Source organism: Leptopilina heterotoma, unplaced genomic scaffold, assembly GCF_015476425.1.
Source record: "Leptopilina heterotoma isolate Lh14 unplaced genomic scaffold, ASM1547642v1 Lhet_114, whole genome shotgun sequence".
NCBI lineage: Eukaryota > Metazoa > Arthropoda > Insecta > Hymenoptera > Figitidae > Leptopilina > Leptopilina heterotoma.
The window spans coordinates 1499651-1521153 of NW_025110833.1; the positions used below are offsets into that span (position 1 = coordinate 1499651).

Here is a 21503-nt window from a genome sequence, read left to right on the forward strand (position 1 = left end):
ATAATTAATTAAGAATAATTAATTATATAAGATAATTAATAGTTAATAAAAAATAGTATCAAAACAGTACAAATTTTTATTTTATAATTAACACTATATTATTTTATAAATATATAAATAAATAAAAAAATTAAAAAAAATTTTTTTATTTTATAAATATATGTAAAATATTTTTTAAAAAAACTCCGTGAGAAAAAATTTTAAATTGTTCGATCATCGGATTTCATTATAATCCTAATATGAAATAACTTCATTGTAAATTTTTCGAGCCAAAAGCCACGAAATAACTTTTTAATTAAAAAATTTTTAGCCTGGTATGTCGGTAAAAATTTACCAGTCGAGGCTTGTGGAATATTTTAATTTCCCCCGTTGCATTAAAAAGTTTTATATGTTTTTGTGTAAAGTGCATATTGTACCTAGATATGTACGATGAATTCAACGTTGGTTAATATATAAAATGTTTCGCAAATTATTTTTTAAAATAAAACAAAATTGAAAAATCGTTCTGTAAATGAAAGTTCGATGGTTTTTTTTTTTTTTTTTTTTTTTTTTTTTTGACAGAGAGCGTTTTTTTGATTTATAGAAAAAGAATGGAATGGAAAATTTACAATTTTGGATTAGGGAGAAAACTTTTTTATAGTTGTGATAAAAATTTTCCTTTTTCTGTTTATTAGTTTTGATTTGATGTTTGAGTGCGGAATTGATTTGGAGTGGAGAATTTTGTTACTTAAGAGACATTGTTTACCAGTTATAGAATTTCTATATAGCAAGTCTTATGGACTTTTCGCGCTCTCTCTTTCGATTCTTGTTCAGACGGGCGAGAAATTATTTTCTATCCAGTAGTGTTGACGTATATTTTCAAACCTATATAGCTAAAAAATTGATGGTTTTTTTTTGTTGGTAAAAAACCAAATGGTTTTTTTTCTTTCATCGGAAAAAATATGCTGTTCGTATTTTTAAGGATAAGAAGTGCGATCTTCTTTTTTCCCCTATCACTTTCCATTGTATCAATTTCATAAAATATTTCTTTTAATAAACTCCTCATTAAAAAGCATGAATGGTAATTTTTGTACAAAAGAGATATTTGTGATGCTTTTCTTTGATAATTAACTCTACTGGTAAAAGTTTAATAATTTGTTTTTTTTTGGGGAGAAAGTTATATTTCTCCCTTGTAAATAGAAAATTAAGTTCGATATAGGGATCCTTTGAGGACAACTTTTTATATAGGTTTATAAGTTAGGGGGTTTGTCATTTTCAAATGGATGTATATTTTGGATGGTAAAATGATTAAAGGGATTTTAGAGGATAATATTGAAGAAAAAGTGTAATCCCACAGTTGCATAACTCATGATGGGCATAGGATGAGATATATGTATACGTATAAGAGAATTAGTGTTTTAGCTTTCGAAAAGCGGTTGCGTATGAGAAGAGAGGGTGGAATTGGATGTTACGTTGCGGGACTCAGGTGTGTTTTCAAACCCCCGTTTACACCCCTCGCCACACTCTTGCACGAGGCAAAATGGTATGGTCGATATGACTGAGCTTCACGACCTCCATCCTCTCTTCTCTTTTCTCCCTTCCTCTCTCTCTCTACTCGATACCCTCTCCCCCCCTTACTTCTCTTATCCAGTGCTATATTAGTGGCATTCATGGAATTTCGCTTTTATAATATTTAATCACGTTGAATATTGGAGCACGCTGGCAATGCGAGAGCCAGCCTGTAAATTATTTCACGAGCGGCAGGATTCAAAGCTACCAACCGTTCTCGCTCACCCTCTTCTTCTCACACAGCCACCTTGCCTTCCCTAACCATGTTTGAACAAGTAAAGTTCTTTAGTTATGCGTTTACAAAGTCAGAGACTCGAGAAACTGCCCGGTACATTAACTTTGTTTCTTATCATTTTCTGTCAAAATTGCGTCTTTATTATTTCATCTTTCTCTCTCTCTCTCTCGTTCACTATTTCGCTCTCTTGCTTTTATTCCGATTCGCGTGTTTTAAACATTCATGTTTTGAAATTCAGGAATGTTCTGTTCATTATTGTTATAAAATTGTTTGCTTTTAGTTTAAAATTGATAAGTTGAAAGTTTGCGGAAAATTAGTGTAAAAAGAAAGGTCCCCACTCTGCGCGAAATTAGCGAGAGGCGGAGCTTAAGGTGAAAACTCCGCCTATTTCTTGTCATAGAGTGGGGAGATGCTGTTTCGTTCCTTCTTGCACTCATCTCCCCACTCTGCGCGAAACTAGCGAGAGGCGGAGCTTAAGGCGAGAACTCCGCCTACTTCTTGTCAGAGAGGGGGAAATTTCAGTTTCTTTCTCTCTTACACTCATCTCCCCACTCTGCGCAACTTAGATAAGAGGCGGAGCTTAAAACAAATTTTTTCTATCTCACTTAGTAATTGCCAAGAAACTAATTTTCCATATTCTCATATCAGAAATAATCAATTTTAAACCAAAAAACCGATTATTGATAATTTCGTCAACAACAATCTGGAATTAAATAATAATTTCCACACAACAATCAAGTGGCAAATGTAAGGAAAGATTAAAATTGCATTAAATTTCCGGGAATTAGATGTATAACAATATTAAGTGTCGTTTTTCGAGACCTCAGGCGGTATCTCTCTCCCGTTGAGCTTAGCTTTTATACTGCATATCAGCCAGAGCGAAGCACAAGGATTTTCTGTTGGATGAGACCGACAGAAAAGTCGTGCTCCAGGGATTCGTTCCCCTCCCCTCCCCTCCCTCTTCCTTCTCTTCGTTTTGTGTTGTGCCCCTTCTGGATTTCGCTTTAATGTGGAAAAATAACATTCGCTTAGCACCAACCATAAGTCCACCCACTCAGCCTACACCAAGAGGGATAAAGACTGATTCCGTTATACCCCTGTAGTATCATTTTTCATAACCCTAAAGCAACCGCAAATATAACCGCGGGAAAAAATAAGTCGCTTATTTTATTCTTGCATTTATTAATCGATGGAGTTCATTTTAAAAAAGAGAAAATGTTATCTATGTGTTGGAGAATTTTTACGGGTGGGATAAATTTAAATAAGAATTCTGATTTGTGGTTCTTATTTTCTTTAATGATTTGAATCTCGAGAAAAATCTCGTTACAGTAACTGTTAGTAATTGTAGCGAGATTTTTCTAAAGCCGAGGGGGTATATACTCCCGTATTGGAGTGTACACTCTTCTTGTAATAGTCGTGTAATATCGCGTAATAGGGCGTAATAGTACGTTATTAGGGACCGTCCATAAACCACGTAGCCCCATTTATGGGGAATTTTGACCCCCCCCCTCCCCCCATATAGTACGCTATTACATGTATTAGCGCCATTTTTTCCTCTTGTCGTAGTCAATTGCTTGACCCCCCCCTCCCCCTCAAGAGGCTACGTGGTTTATGGATGGCCCCTTACGTGGGTGTAATACCTAGACATATCTCTGTATTGCCCTGTAATACCCTGTAATACTTGGTAATAAGTGTAATTTTAGCGTAATAAGCGTATTGGTGTGTACACGTTTTCAACCAGTAAATACCCCCTCGTCTAAAGCGGACAGTTTTTGGGAGTAAAATTGCGAATTGTACGGTGGCGCCACTCGACTGGGACGGAGGCGTCTGTGAACTAGGATTAGAATTAATAACGTAGCGCCATTTTATTTGTGTCTTGTAACTTCTTAATAAAATTTTCCAAAAGAATTCAATTATTTAAAAAAATAGTAATAAAATTCTACTCAAACATTTAATTATTTTTATAAAATAATAAAAATTTCACAGGAATTTGATTATTTACAAATTTTTTATAAATTTCTTCTAAATAGTTCAATTATTTTCATAAATAATAAAATTTTTAGTTTTTGGTGTAATAAATGTGTTTTTTCTCTTGCTGGTCTAAAATTATATATTTGTTAAATAAAATTTTTACAAGGAATTATTTTCGTAAATAAAATTCTTTTTAGGAATTTAATAATTTTCATAAATAATAAAACTCATTGGTGAATTTCAATTATTCTTAATACAATATTGTAATGGAATTTTTCGAAAAGTGTAATTATTCTTAGTACTTTTATTAAAATTCGTCAAAAGAATTCAATTATTTAAAAAAATTTTAATAAAATTCTTTATGAGAATTCAATTATTCAAAAAATTATTTATCTTTCTATTTAAATAATTGAATTCTAGAAGAATTTTCTAATAAAAATTGTTTGAAAAATGAATTTCACCCAAAATTTTAGATTATAATTGAATATTAAAAGCATTATAGAGTGAGTTTTTAGAAATAATTAAATTTTTAAAAAGTTTCATATAAAAATCTTTGAAAATTAAAATTTTTCATACTTTTAACTAACAATTCTATAGAATAATTAATTTTTTTGAAAAAGTTTATTTCAATTTTACTCGAAATTATTTTTTTGAAGTAATTGAAAAATTTTCTAATCATTAAAATTTTGAAAAATTGAATTGAAAATAAATAAATTGGAAAATTCTCAACGAACTTTTTCAAAAATTATTTAAAAAAATGGATTTATAGAAGAATTTTAGTGCCAAACAAACGAAAAAAATGTTATTTTGGAAAAATTACAAATTATTTCATTAATTTAATTATTTTCAAGAGTAATAAAATTGTTGGCATAAATTTAATTATTTTTAACACAATTTTAAACAAATTTCTCGAAAAATGTAATTATTCTTGAAAATTTTATTCCATTCAAAGAATTCAATTATTTAAAAATTTGTTGATAAAATTCTTTATGAGAATTGGATTTTAAGAAACGGTGGTGCAATAAATTGTTTATTTTTGTATTTAAATAATTGCATTTTATTAAAGATTAATAATTAATTTCAGTTAAAATTTTAGATAATAATTAAATATTATAAGGAATATAGCGTGAATTTTTGGAAATAATTGAATTTGGAAATTAATTTTTTTGTAAAAGTTCAATTGAATCTTTTTATATTATTTGAAGTTTTTATTTTCGAATATTCATTTAATTGCAGAATTTAGGAATAATTGAAATTTCTTAAAATTGAATATTGTAAACAAATGAATATGAAAATTCTCAAAGAACTTTTTCAAAAATTATTAAAAATAATTGATTTATAGGAAAATTTCAATTAAAAACACTAAAAAAAATTTAATTTTGGAGAAATTACAAATTATTGCAGAAATTCAATTATTTTCAAGTGTAATAAAATTCTTCGCAGAAATTAAATTATGTTCAAAAATAATGAAATCCTTTATAGGAAATCAATTATTTTCATAAATAATGAAACTCATTGCAGAATTTCAATTATTTTTAATATAACTTTATTAAAAATTCTTGAAAAATGTAATTATTCTTGAAATTTTTTTTTATTAAAATTCGTCAAAAAAATTCAGTTATTTAAAAATTTGTTGATAAAATTCATTATGAGAATTTAATTTTAAGAAATATTCAATTATTCAATAAATTATTTATTTTTGTATTTAAATAATTGAATTCTCGTAGAATTTTCTAATAAAAATTGATTCAAAAATAAATTTCATTTATAATTTTAGATAATAATAATTAAATATTAAAAGCAATATAGCGTGATTTTTTTATATTATTTTTTATTGTCTAATATATATTTATTTGAAGAATTTACGAATAATTGAAATTTTGTAAAATTGAATATTGTAAACAAATGAATTTGAAAATTTTCAAAAAATTTTTTCGAAAATTAGGTAATTGATTTAAAGAATAATTTTATTTAAAAATTCTAGAAAATAATTGAAATGATGAAAATAATTTTGAAGAAGTAGGTACATTACAATATTCTTAGGTATAATATAAAATAATGATTTTATCACTGGGAAATCTTTAATTATTATAAAACATGAAGAAATCGATGCCTTTGAGTCGAAGACTCGAAGTTATCGATATCTTCATATTTTATAGTTATGAAATATTTAATTGAATGTTTTAAGTAAAATGTTTTCTTATTTGACTTCGACTGGTTATATTTTTGTCAGTAATTACTAATTAGTCCGTAATTTTTCATTTTTGGTCCGTAAAGTCTGTATTTTTAAATTACCACTTCACATAATAATTATAATGAAAATTATAATTATTAAGACATCCCTCATCAAATAAAACATACGCGTATTTAAATTCGAAAAAGAAGACGAGAATTTTACTGATTTATATTTACAGTTATGGAAAAGGTACATGAGAATAAAAGTGTAAATATAAAAATATGATGGCTTGAATTGATATTGAATGGTACGATCGTAAATTTAAGGACAATGTGCCATCGTGAATAACGTGATTATTTCTGCGATATATATATTACTTGAATGCGTGAACGCATATTCTCTCTCTCCTCTCTCTCTTTACGCAAAGAGCAAAATAGTGTCAAGCCACGAGGCCCAAAGCAACAGCAGAAACAAAAGGGACTCGCATAAACATAAATCTTTGTTCAGTTTCACCCAAAACTTCTCGGTCCTTGTTATTCCTTAGGGCTTGAGGGCAACTGACGAGGGATCTTGGATATTTTGTTTCGCCATTAATAACCACCATGTCTCGAGGAAATAAATTAACAACCTTCCGACATTTCGCGAAGGGACCTCAGAGACCAACAGCTTTTCTCAATTAATCCTGCGTTTATAACCATGTATATTTCTATAACACAATTTCGTTATTTTTCCTCCGCTTACATTCCAATTCCAGAGATTCGATAATTAATTTCTTCTTAATTTTCAAAATTGGTAATAATTATTGAAATTATTCTAAGTAAGTGTTAAAGTTGTAAATTATTCTAAATTGTGTAAAGCTCTTGGAAAGTTTTTTTTATTTTTAGTAGAGATTTTTTCTTTTTCGAATGTTTTTTTTTATACTTTGATATTCGATTTGAAAGCGCATATTATCGCATATTTTGAATCGCTTCGATGTTGTCGAGTATTATACACTGTCGATTATAAGGGGAAAATTAGTCCAGCTAATTCGTTTAGTTATCGGCCTGCCACCATCTAGCATTGTCAGAAGCATTGAATTTGACAATAGAATATATTTATTGAATCTGATTACGAATAACATAGACGCCAGGATTAAAATGGATAAAGACAGCGAGTGCAGTAATTCATCACATTATCATCTCAAACCAATTATTATCGTACATCAAATGTCCAGTATTTTTTTTATTTCGAGAATTAGTTATTTTTTGACATTATAGTTTGACAATCGTACTTGTAAAAATTATAATACGTTCTCTGACATATGAATCAAAACTTTTTTCAAAAAAATTAAATAAAATTATTATTCGCTCTTAAGAAAATTATTATTTCTTAAAAGTGAATAATTTTTTCGGTGTATTTTTTATAAAAAATTAACTGAGCTATCTAAAGAAGATACAGTTCTACTTAGAAATATTTTTTTGTCTAGTTACAGTTTTTTTTACTATTAATTATAAAAATAAGGGAATATTTAATTATGTCTGACTATATACTTTTATATTTACTACTGATATTAAAAGTTCCAAAACAATTTGTCTTACAAATTTTTGTTTACTTCTGGTTTCAAAAATTTACAAGTTTAGTAATTTCCATTCTTTTACTAATTTACTTTCATAATTAAAAAGAAATTTTATGTCTGACAAAAGCTGTCTTTTACTACTGGTGTCAAAGTACCGATAATTTCAAATTTATTTTAATTAAAGAATTAGGTAATTAAAATAAAAAATAGGAATTTATTTTTTTACTTAAAACAAGTTTTTACTAATGTAGGGTTAACAGTAGTGTCTGACAAAAATAAGCTGTTACTACTAACATAAAAATTATTCTCTTTTATCTAACTGTAAAGGACATTTACTACTAGCGTAAAATACAGACAGTTTGACTGAAGTTTACTTCGAAAATACTTTGTCTATCCGAAACTGACATTAACTACTTTCTAAATTTGAATTAGTAAAAATGTTTACTAATTTGAATTAGTGACTGATTTTTTGCTTTTGAATTAGTAAATTTTACTAAAAATTTAGTAGAAATGCTTATTTATTAGTTAAATTTACTAATTCAAAAGCAAAAAGTCAGTCACTGATTCAAATTAGTAAACATTTTTACTAATTCAAATTTAGAGAGTTCTTATTAAAAAATTGCAAAATAATTTACGTCCGACTAAAATTGACCTACACTACTTACACAAATATATAAAAATACTTAAATTTTACTGTCTGATTAAAAATTACTTTCACTACTGATATTAATTCGAAATTATTTTGTCTGACAAAACTGGCATTAACTACTTACTGAAAAATTAAAATAATATGTCTGACTAAAATTGACCTACACTACTGACACAAACATTTACAAATACTTAAATTTCACTGTTTCGGTAAAAATCACTTAGACCATTGAATCAAAAAAGTTAAAATGTTTAAAGTCTGACTATTATTTTCCTTTCACTACTGAGATAAAAATTATTAGAAATTTAATTCTCCGCAAAAATATTTAAAATTACTTAAATTTAAGTGTCTGACTATAAATGACTTTTACTACTGATTCAAAATGGAAAAAAAATTTAAAGATTTAAAAAGGGTTAAAATAGTGTTTTTGTCTGACTATAATTATTTCTTACTACTGAATACTGATTTTTTTTTACTTTATACTAACGTAGAAAATAGAAAGATATAAAATTATTATTCTGTCTGACCAAAACTTGACTGTTACTACTGATTTTAAAAGCACGAGTAGTTTAAACATGCCTGACTAAAATTTACTTTTACTACTATAAAAATTTTACTATTAAAATTACATTAAAACAAATTATAAGTTTCTGGTTTTTCTGTATTTTCTCTTTATATTTTTTATTATATAAAGATCTTTATATTTTTTTATTTTTCTTAAAAAAAAATTTTGTATTTTTCATAGGACAGTAAATAAAAAAAAAACTTGTATTTTTTATAAGACAGTGAATAAAGATTTTGTACTTTTCATAAGAGAGTAACAGTAAATATAAATTTTACATTTTTCATAAGACGGTAAATATAAATTTTTGTGTTTTTCATAAAAGTGGAAATAAAAAATTATTCTCTATTTTACATGTACAAGATACTTAATATAAATTACATGCTATTTTACATAAGACGGTAAATATAAATTATATTCTATAAAGACACAAGAGTTAGTGATTCTTGGTAACTATTGAATTTTAAGTATAAAATATATATATGTATACAGTCAAAGTGAATCGTTGACCCAACATTTTAGTGCCGTTCGATATTTTCGCCTACACTCACAGCCCTCAAGCTAGAACTATAGTAAAATACAAAACCAACTTGGCATACACCTGTCTGATATTTGTAGTAGGACCAATTCCTCCTCTTCGAGACCATTTACCAGTAGTTTCTGACGGTCTAAATAATCCTGGCAAACATTCTAGTTGCCTTTATAAACTGTCTGCTATCGACGTGCCTCAGTGAATAGTTATACTTTGATCACTTTAAACTAAACAAAAAAAACAGCAGCAGCAGTAGCAGCAGCTCTTTCCATTACGTTTAGTTCGACTGCAATTTTGTTTTCAAAATACATTCTCATTCTTCATTTAATTCTCTGTTCATGATGTTTCACATATTAAACAATGAAATATCCATTATTTAATTTCACATGAGATAATAAAAATTTATTCAGAAAAAAAGAATATTAATTTTTTTATTCAATTCTGTCAGTTTGCTTTTTAAACCCAAATAGAGTAAAAAGGAAATTTATAAAAATCGAATAAAAAATTATTAATATTAATTATTCTCTGATGATTCAAATAAATATTTTTTTATTAGTATTCGTTTGATTATTGAAATAAATTTTTTCTCAAAAATATTCATTTGCTAATTAAAATAAATTTTTTTTTGAAAATATGCATTTAATAATGTAAGTTTTTCTTTATAAAGTATTGGTTTAATAAATAAAAGCTGGTCTAGGTAAAAATTTTTTTTTTCGACGTGATTAAGTTAATGATAAAAATTACAAAAAGGTATTTTATAAAATGAGATAAATTGAATAAGAATGATGATGTTAAAAATGGAGCAAGAGGAAAAGAAATAGTAAGAGAATATATTAGGGAAATGCTGTTCACTAAAACTGATAATTATTGTCGAGTTTATCTTGCGCTTCTTCCTTGTCACCGCATGAATCTCACAAGCAGTTCCCTATCTCCCCGAATGTCCAGTGGCCTGGATGGGTATGTTAGTTAGATAGTGGCAAGTTGCACGTCACCTCGCAATCATTGTGACCTATATATATATATGTATATAAATGCGGGGAAATTTATATATCTATATATATAATATAAATTCTCATATTATATTGAATTTAGATATCTCTCGTAAAATAAAATACGTTGTCGAGTCTTGTTACGTCTCATGTCTAATATCATCGTTTACACCAAAGAGACACCTGTCTCTTTCAGGAAATTCACTATTTCCGTTTCTTGTTTTCTATATGGAACCAGTTTGTTTGCTTTGAAAATAGCATTCTGTATATATATATACATCTAAAACTCGCAATAATTGTAATTGACATGGGACAGTTGACAAATAGCAGTAAATCTGGTTTTCTTCGTTTAATTTGACATATATCTTGAAATTAGGGTCGAAACAATACTTTTTCTCTTTTAGAGAAACAATTTTTTATCAGCATTTTCTCTGTCGGTTTTGTACATTTTTGTTTTTGTTGAACGATCTGAAATAATAATTTGTTTTTTTAAAAACCATGAAACAAAAAACAAAATATGTAAATGACTACAAAATAAATGAAGCGAAAAGAATAAATAATGCAAAATAAGTAAATAAATTCTGAACAATAAATAAGAAAAAAAAAGATAAATAAAACGAAATAAATAATTGCAAATAAATAAATAAATTAGGGAAAATACAAAATAATTGAGACAAGAAACTAAATAAAATGAAATAAATAATTGAAAATGAATAAATAAATACGAAACAATAAATGAGAAAAAAAAATAAAATGAAATAAACAATTTGGAAATAAATAAATTAGGGAAAATTAGACAAAAAAAAGAAATAATAATAATAAAAATATCAAAGTATCAAAAATAAATAAAATAATAAAATTCAGTATGAAAATTTTTGAGGTCTTTAAAATAAAAGATGAAAAAAACATTTTCTATTTAAGACAATATAGTTATTGTAGATAAAATAAAAATCTAAAGTCTTATTCATTTTTCAATTTAATAAATTTTTTGTGCTTCTACTGTTGGAAAATAAATATTGCATGCCTGCATTATTCACTGAGAGGATTAAAAAAAATTTATATATGTACAATAATGTGAAAAATGTATAAAAGTAGCAAAATAAAATCCCTCAAGAGGCATCAACCATCCATTTTTTTTAACGTAGAAATATATTTTATAATGAATTCACATAATGCATCAAAAAAAAAAAAAAAAAAGTTGAACAAAAAATTATTATGGCAAATATAGATAAGAAAAGTTTTTCGTTCATCATCATCTTTTTTTAATAACGTTCATAAATATAGAATTTTTATTTATTTTATTTATTTTTATTGCTATTTTCCTTTTTTTATTGTGTTTTATATTTCCAATTTTCTTTGATGTGTAATTTACCTCAATTTTTATTTATTATTTACGATCATTTTTTTCTTTTCAACATTTTTTTTCCTATTTATTATTTGCTGTATTTTTTACATTATTTTTTTTAATTATTTATTCATAAATGGAACATTTTCAATATTTTTTGTAAAAATTATTTTTGTAAAATAAAGAGAGAAAAAATATCGCTCTTGAGAAAAAAAATGTTGATTCAAAAAAGTGAAATTATCCATCATAGTATTTTAACATCAAAAGTACCTTTTATCAATCCGTTTCATTTCTCTTATGTTTTATTTCCTTTCTTTTCGTGGTTGAAACCAGTGAGTCTCTTTTGAGTTATGTCTACTTCATGCTTGCTCATTCTTCATCATGTTAAGTTTCATGTTTTCTTTTGCCATAACAATTTTTACGTAAAGTTGAAACATTTTTTTTTTTTTAAACTCTCAAACTTATTTTCATTACTCTTTTTTGTGGAAAATAAATAATAATAAATGTTAGCAAATAAAAAATAAAATTTAATGAAGATTAATAAAAATAGATAAATGGGCTTGTGTGGAAATTAACGAATAAATAAAATAATAAAAGAGAATTTTATTTAAATAATAATAAAATGAAAATAAATAAATCACAGTTGTTAATGTTTGTATGGAAATTAATAAATATTTATAATATACTTATAAATAAATATAAATAATAATAAATTCAGTAATAGATTTTTGCAAAAAAAGAAAATGAAAAAATATTTATTTATATTTTAATTTCTAAATAGAAGAAATCTTGTGTGAAAAAAGTCTTTGAAATTTGAATATCTAGGTGAAGATCCAAAGTGTCCTTAAGTTTGATTGCTTTCGAAACTAAAACGCTTGAAAATGTAAAAGCTCTTGGCCAAAAGAGATCCTCTGTACGCATTATAATCGAAAGCTTTCAAATTTAAAAGGGTTTTGGAAATTCGAAGATATTTTTACATTCTGAATATATAGCTCTCGGTGAAAAAACGTTTATACATTTCTGTATATCATTTTCTTTTGTTGGTAAAATTTTTTTTGTTCAATCTTTCACTTTTTTTAACAACATTATTTTCTATGTGAAAATAAACATATTTTCAAACACAACATTTTTTCTGTGTGTCTATTGTTAGTAAATGCAAAAAAATTTTTTTGTAAGGAAAATTTGTAACGTAATTTTTTTGAACATAAAAAAATTTCATATTATGTTGAATTATGTTTTGGAACGAGGAAATTAAATAGTAGATTGAGAAAAATTTATTCCCACACTGCTAATTGTATTAAAGAAAATAAGTAAATTAAATTTTTTTTTGTACATGTAGTACACTAGAGATAATTAAACAGTTTTATAAGCAATTGTAATTACGTAATTAAGAGTATGTAGGTTTGTTCCAGTTTCTCGTTAAAGTAATGTATTTACTTAGATTCGGACTTAATCAGTATAATGCAGGGCAATTGTTAATTAAGTAAATTTCATTTATTTACGTATTGAATTTGTTGACATTTTATATTAATGATAAATATTTACAAATTTGTTACAATTTACGTTTTTATTATCAAATAGCAATTTATTTTCCAATGGAGAACTCTCATAATTTGCAAGTATCTTCTCTTGCCTGTTTACTAAAATTCTATTAGCTTTATAAATAATATTTTTTTAATATTTAGATTAATGTTGATCAGCATTCATTTTAATATTAATTAATATTAATTTTTCTATCAGTTTTTCTATTTGTTTCTATTTTCTAAAGAAACGCTTCAAACTAAGTTCCTTTCCATTTGTGATTTTCAAATTTTCCCGCGCTGTGCGAACGTAGATGGCGTAATAGTTCTCTCACAAGCGCTATATTTTTTCTCGCGTAATGTAATTTTTTAAACAGTAAACGACAAATTTAATGTAAAATTATTTATTTATTAGAATTTCTCCGCGAATTAGAGGAAATTTTTAAAAATATTTGTATTTAATATTTTGAAAAGTAACAAATTAAGAAAAATTTTGAAATACCTAATAAAATTCTGGAAAATTTATGAAAAGGAGAAATTCAAGAATCGTCGTGGAGAAATTTTTTTCTAAAACAAATTACTTCTTTCTGTTTACGTTTTTAAATATTCCCGCGCTTTTCGAAAGTAGATGGCGTAGCAGTTCTCTCACAAGCGCTGAAATTGTTCGATATAATTTGAAGAATTTTAGAGACATTACAAATGATTGCAGAAAAATTCAATAATTTTCAAAACTAATAAAATTCTTTGCAGAAATTCAATTATTTTTCAAAATTTTAATCAAATTCTTGGCAAAATATCAATTATTTTCAAAAGTTTTCTCAAATTCAATTATTTTCAATATCTACTATTTTAATAAAATTTTCCAAAAGAATTCCATTACTACTAAAAAAAACTTGAATAAAATTCTACGCAAACATTCAATTATTTTCATAAATAATCAAAATTTTTACAGGAATTCAATTATTTACAAATTTTTTATAAATTTCTTCGCAATAATTCAATTATTTTCATAAATAATAAAATTTTTTACAGGAATTCAATTATTTACAAATTTTTTATAAATTTCTTCGCAATAATTAAATTATTTTCATAAATAATAAAAATTTTTACAGGAATTCGTAAATAATAAAATTCTTTTAAGAATTCAATTATTATTTTCATAAATAATAAAACTCATTGCAGAATTTCAATTATTTTTAATGCAATTTTAATCGAATTCCTCGAAAAATATAATTATTCTTAAAAATTTTATTCAAATTCGTATAATGAATTTAATTATTTTAAAAATTGTTGATAAAATTTTTTATAAGAATTTAATTCTAAGAAACATTAAATTAATAAATTATTTACTTTTGTATTTAAATAATTGAACACTCGTAGAATTTACTAATAAAAATTGTTTTAAAAATGAATTTCGGTTAAAATTGTAGATTATAATTAAATATTAAAAGCATTATAGCGTAAATTTTTAGAAATAATTGAATTTTGAAAAGATTTAAAATTAAAATCATTGAAATTCTGAATTTTTCATATTTTTAACAAACAATTCTTGTAGAATTAATTCTTTTGAAAAAGTTTAATTGAATTTTTTTAAAAATTATTTCAAGTTTTTATTTTCTAATATATATTTAATTAAAGAATTTCCGAATAATTGAAATTGTGTAAAATTGAATTGTAAACAAATGAATTTGAAAATTCTCAAAGAACTTTTTCAAAAATTATTAAGTTACAAATTATTGCAGAAATTCAATTATTTTTAAGAGTAATAAAATTATTATTAAGAATTCAATTATTTTTACTAATAATAAAACTCAATCGCAGAATTTCAATTATTTTTCATACAATTTTAATTGAATTGCTTGAAAAAAATTATTATTTTCATGCAAGTTTTAATAAAATTCGACAAAAGAATCCAATTATTTAAAAATTTGTTGATAAAATTCTTTATGAGAATTCAATTTTAAGAAATATTCAATTATTTAATAAATTATTTACTTTTGTATTTAAATAATGGAATTCTCATGGAATTTTTTATAAAAATTGATTTAAAAATGAATTTTAGTTAAAGTTTTAGATTTTATAATTGAATATAATAAACAATATAGCGTGAATTTTTTAGAAATAATTGAATTTTGAAATTAATTTTTTTGAAAATGTTTAATTGAATTTTTTTTAAATTATTTGAAGTTTTTATTTTCTAATATGCATTTAATTGAAGAATTTAGGAATAATTGAAATTTCGTGAAATTGAATATTGTAAATAAATGGATTTAAAAAGGCATGCCTTTTAAAATTGCCAAAGAACTTTTTCGAAAATTATTAAAAATAATTGATCTAAAGTATAGAATTTTGATTAAAAATAATTGAAAATAATAATTGAATTGAAATGATTCAATTAACGTTAAATAAAAAACGTAAAAGAATATAAATATCATATATAATGAATTAAATAAATTGTAATAAAAAATTGAATTATTAACAACAATTGACTTATGTAAGCGAGAGACAAATAAAATTTTGAAAACAAATAAAAATTTCATCTTAAAAGCTAAACTAAAATGAATGCAAATGCAGTAATGGGAAATGAACTCGGCATGAAAATGTATTTTGACAGTAAAAGATGAAAGGTAAAGGAGTAAGTAAATTTCGACCCCAAGAGAGAAGGAAAAAGAGAGTGCAAGAGAGATGGTAGATAGTTGGAGTAAGAGAGGTTGAAGTTGAAGGAACCGGCAGGTTGTTCTCCTCGTGGTGGTTGCCGGTAAAGTTCATCGTGTCGCCGTAGGTCACGATGGCGCTTCGCTGCTCCAATCTTCTTCAGTCAGTCGCGGGACGCTGTGCGGGGTACTCATTGTATTTCGTCATAACTCAAACCCCCATTCATCATTATCATCACCTTATATATCATTATAAATCACAATGAAGAAAAAAAATTTTTCCCCATATTTTCATCAATGAAAATTATATTTAAATATAATTGACATTTTTCCTCGCACAATCATTTCATATTTATTTTTTTGAAAAGAAATATAATGACGTCAATTTTTTAAATAAATTGTGATTTGTTATTTGTGTGATTTTATTTTTCTTTTGCGTCAATTGTTGGTTATATATTTGATAGTGACAATTTTTTACAATATTTTATAAGTGTCAAAAGAAGCGAAACATTTCTAGTGATAACTAGTAATAATTGTTAAATATTAATAATAATTTAGAAGAGGAAATTTATTCAGGATGGAAAAATATTTTCACTGAAGATATAAATTTTCCAGGACAATAATGGTGAGTGTAAATATGTTTTTTCGAATTTCGGGAAAATTATTTATTACCATTTTTGACCTTGTTTCTATTTTTGTCACTTGAAAGTAATGTAAAAAAATAATACTTATTAATTTTTACCTGGAGTATACAATTTTAGAAAAATAAAAAATATAATGTTCTAGAAAGAGAGAGAGAGAGAGAGAGAGGAAAAAAATTGAAATCTAGTTTAACTGGAATGTAGATTTGATTTTGAATTTATTTACGTCAGTTGACAGTCATTTGGAAGTAAATGACATTAGTTTTATGAAATGAACACGAATGGAAAGCATATATTATACAAATTGCACTACTTGTTGACTTCAGGAAATTGTTAGTAAAATTTAATTGACATTTTCGTTAAAACTCGACATTTACCAATACAAATTTATCAAAAGGCGCAAAATATCTTTTAAATCAATTTTTCAATTCATCCGGAACCAATTTTCTAATTAATCGCGTATACTTGATTAGATGATTTGAAATTCTAGTTTGTAAATTAGATATCAAAGCTCATTCGTTATAATTTTCCCACACAAATTGATTTTGATTTTTTAATTCCAAAGAAAGAAAATTAGATGAAAGATTGAAAAAAGTAAAAATATAAATAATATACAAAAATAAAAGTGGAAAAATTTTATTATTAAAAATACTTTTTCATTTTTGGAAAACATTATATTTTTACTTCAAAGTACAAAAACTTTTTTACCATTATTTTCTTCTTTGTATATTTTATTTTACAAAGAAGACAAAAATTATTTTATTGAAATATTTATTTCAATCTATTATTGAAATTATTTATTGAATTTTTATTAATTTTATTTTATAAATGTTTACTAAATACGATTTCTGTTTATTAAGATAAAAGAAAAAAAAAGTTTTAGAATTCATTGCTTTTGGAAGTAAATGAAATGAATTGATTTGAGAACGCGTCGACGACATTATAATATGCCGTAAAAAACTATAAGCGAGTTCTTGGTTGAATGACACTTGGTGTCTCTTTTTATCTTGTGATTTTGCTCGTTTCTCTCACTCTGTCATTCTCAAAGGCGCATGCGAATTCGGCAAAAGGACAAGAGAGGTGCTTAACGGGGGAGTACATTCTTTTGGAATTACCACCCGTGAAACACTTCTTACATACCTTCTTTCCCAAAGTTTTTTCCTCTTAAGCCCCCCCCCCCCTCAACTACACCCCCCTTTTTTTATAAAATACTCCTAGATTCACTCTGAGATAAATAATCAATTAATCTAATTAGATGGGTACGTTCAAAGAGAGTCGAGAAATTTTTTTTATGTTTTAATATCACTTTTTGATCGTTTAGGGACGGGTGAAAAAATTTGTCTCGTTTCCTACTAACCCACATATTTGTTTGAAATTTAAAGAAAATATATTTTGAAGCAAGAAAAATTTTACTTGTAAAGAAAAATTTTTTTTATTATAGAAAAAAATCTAATGGAAATTTTATTTCTACGGATAATTTTATTTACTATTTTAATAACTGAAATTTTAACTGATGCGAAGAAAGTTTATTTGAAACAAAATATTCATTTTTATATAAACAAATAAATATATTTGTATAAAATAAAATGAATATATTTATTTATAAACATAAGTTTCTATATTATTTATTTGTAATATTTTGAAATTGTAGAATTTTTAAAAAATTTTGAAAAGAGAGAATCGAGAATCATGGAAAAAAGACTTTTTTATAAAAGAAATTACTCAATTTTGTTTGTGCATTTTCAAATATTCCCGCGCTTTGAGCGAGAGTAGATGGCGTGGCAGTTCTCTCACAAGCGCTTTAACCTTTTCTGCTCTTTATAAAGAAACTACTAGAAAATTAATAACTCTTGAACGCGAATAAATTTCGAAATAAATATTTCTTTGTTTCGAAATAATTAAATATATTTACATTATAAACAAATAAAAATATTACAATGAGAAATAGATTTATTTGATTCAAATAACGGATCAAATAATTTTTATTTAAATTAATTAAATCGTATTTGCTTCAGATACTGAAATTATTATTGGTTTGAATACAATTTATTTGATTTAATTAAAAATTATTTGATTCAAGTAAATATTTATTTGATAATATAGACAAATGGAATCGGCTATTTAAAAAAAAAAAATTTTTTTCAAGTTGAATTTACTTGTAAGAAATAAATATTAAGCTCTGATGATAAATAAATATTTTTATACTGACAAGTATCCAAAATACTACTTTTGTTTATAAAAAAATAAATATTTAGCTCAGATGAAAATATAAACTTTTACAACTGATAAAAATCATTAAAAATATTAATTTGTTAATTTTAATTTAATTGGTTAGGAAAATAAATAATTTAATTTAAAAAAAATGTATTTATTTATTTAATTTCAATAAAAAAATTATTATTTTTATTGATGAACGATTAAATATTCCAATTATTTATTTAAAACAAAAAAAGTGGTTAAAAAAATAAAGATTGTATTTATTTGCATACAAATAAATGAATATAATACTGCTACACAAATAAATAAATTTAATATTTACATAAATAAATAAATGTCCGGAATATTAACTTGTCTATAGACAAATAAATTTCATTCTAAAATAAACATTTAGTTCTGATGGAAATAAATATTTTTACATTGATAATCGAATAAATATCGAATATAAAAATTGTTTATTATCAAATAAATATTTAGCTCTGATGCAAATAAGTAAATTTTCACTGTTAAATGAATAAACATTGAGAATATTAGTTCATTTATATTCAACAACTTTCTATTCATTTAAATAATAATAAATAACAATAATATAATGATAATAATTATTTAAATAACAATTTACTATTTTAATTCACTTTTTCGTTGTTTTCTTAGAAATTTGTCCAATTTCTTAAATCCTATAAATAGTAATATACTCTTGAAATTTAAATCAGTTTAAAATAACTACTCTCCAAATCTGAATCAGTGTAATTCTATTTTTAAAAATACTGAACTATCAGTCATTCTTCACTGACTGGACGATTGAAAAATTACAGAAAATTTCAGTGACGCACTCACTATATTTGAATCAGTTAAAATAACTAATTTAGAAGCAAAAAGGCAGTCACAGATTGTCAGTATATGATTTTTAACTGATTCAAATTTAGAGAACGCGTTGAAAATTTCAAATGTTTTTTAATTGAGCAATTAGTGAAAAATGACTGTTATTTAACTCAATTTTTCACTGATTTTCATAGTGAAAAAATCAGTCACAGATTTAAAATGTAATTTTTGGATTGATAACTTGTTTAAAAATAACTGATTGTCAGTTAAAAGTAACTGATATTTCAGTACATTTTTCTGTCTGATTTAATCAGTCTAATTTAACTAATTTTTCAGTTACTTTTTACTGATATAATAAGTCATTTTTCACTGATTTTAAGAGTTATTTTTTTCTGATTGCAGAAGCTAATCTTCAGTCACTGATTGGCAGTTAATTAGCAATTTTTAACTGATTTAAATTTATAGAGATTTACGAGATTACTCTCGTAATTTGAATTTGTTAAAAATCTCATTTTAAACTGACAATCATTTGCTACCTTTTTGCTTCTGCAATCAATTAAAAATAACTGATTATCAGTGAAAAAATTACTGATTTTGAGAAAAAAAAAAATTAGTTAAATTTGACTAATTGAATTAATTACAAAAAATCTACTGAAACATCAGTTATTTTTAACTGACATTCAGTTTTTTTTAACTGAATGATGAGTAGAAATATTACTAGTTGAATTAGTGACTATTTGCTTCTGAATCAGTTAAAAATAACTGATTGTCAGTGAAAAAATTACTACTGATTTTCAGTAAAAAAAATTAGTTAAATTTGACTAATTGAATCAATTACAAAAAATCTACTGAAACATCAGTTATTTTTAACTGAATGATCATTAAAAATATTACTTGTAGAATTAGTGACGAATTTTTTGCTAATAAAACAGTTATTTTTAACTGATTCAAATTTAGAGAGTAAGAAAATTAAAAGAAATAAATTTATTAAACTCTATAAAAGTGAATTTAGCTCTAATGAAAGTAAATATTTTTTTAACTGATTGCATAAAGGTGTGAACGTTTAAATTAATATTTTCATTATTTATATTATAATGTACGCAATAAATGACAGGGACTAACATGAAAAAAAAAATAAAATAAAACAAAATGAACAAACATATATATGAACGTGAGGCAAAGTCGTCCTGTATGATGTGCGGAGATGGCAGGCGTTTATATTCTATTTATATATATGTATAGGGACACGTGTATTGCGCAGGTGTATACATAAATACACAGAATGCCAAGCGAATTGCTTTTCCATTGATTAACGAAACGACCATTAGTGAAATTAATGGCACGCACGATCAATAGGGCCCGCGCGTTTCGTAACTTGCAAATCTATGAATTAGATAGGAGTTAGGAGTATCTATTCGATCTTGAACAGATTTCTCCGAGATTCTGTAAGAGAGAAATAGAGATAGAGAGAATGAGAGAGGGGGGGAGGGAGGGAAGTTACGGAAATCCAGTTTGGTAAATGGAGTGGCTCGATACAAGAGAGCGAGCCAGATTCTAAGGCAGTGGGATGTAATTGATTAGTCAAAGAGATTGGATTTAATTTGTTAGTCGAATTATGTTAATTGCCGCTTCACTGCTATATTCACGAACGCAATGTTGTTTTTCTTAAATGGTTAAAAAGAAAAAAATGTTTAGTTTTTAACAATCGTAAGGGCCGAGAAAAAAAAGTGCTGCACCATTTTTTATGATTTTTTTTGTCATTACCATTTTTTAAAATTTAGATCGTTTTGGATGATTTAGAATTATTTTTGCTTTTGCTAAAATATATAAAAATCTATATTGTAGACAAGACCTTTATGTTAGAAAATATTCACCTTTTGACTTGTGAGGTATGACGAGCAACATTTTTATTATTTTCTTGATGAAATTGTACTCTAAGGTTATTTTTACCTTTTAATATTTATTCTATTGTAGAATCACCATAAAGGACCTAATTTAAAATAAAGAAGGGTTTAGGCCTTTTAACTTGAAAGATTGGAGCTAAATTTTTTAGTTAATTTTATCTTGTTTTCTTTTCTTATTTTGTA

The 21503-nt window shown here is 25.0% G+C and overlaps 1 protein-coding gene across 3 annotated transcripts in view; it reads left to right on the forward strand.

Annotated features, from left to right (window-relative positions):
• Window positions 1–21503, forward strand: part of LOC122507350 (epithelial discoidin domain-containing receptor 1-like) — a 267483-nt gene that overhangs the window by 42655 nt on the left and 203325 nt on the right. The window contains exon 1 of one of the 3 annotated variants that reach the window (XM_043620020.1): window positions 15916–16361. The exons of the other annotated variants lie outside the window; for them this stretch is intronic. The gene's annotated coding sequence lies outside the window, so the exon portion shown is untranslated. Of the gene's footprint in view, window positions 1–15915; window positions 16362–21503 lie in introns of those variants that run through there. 3 annotated transcript variants of the gene reach the window in all.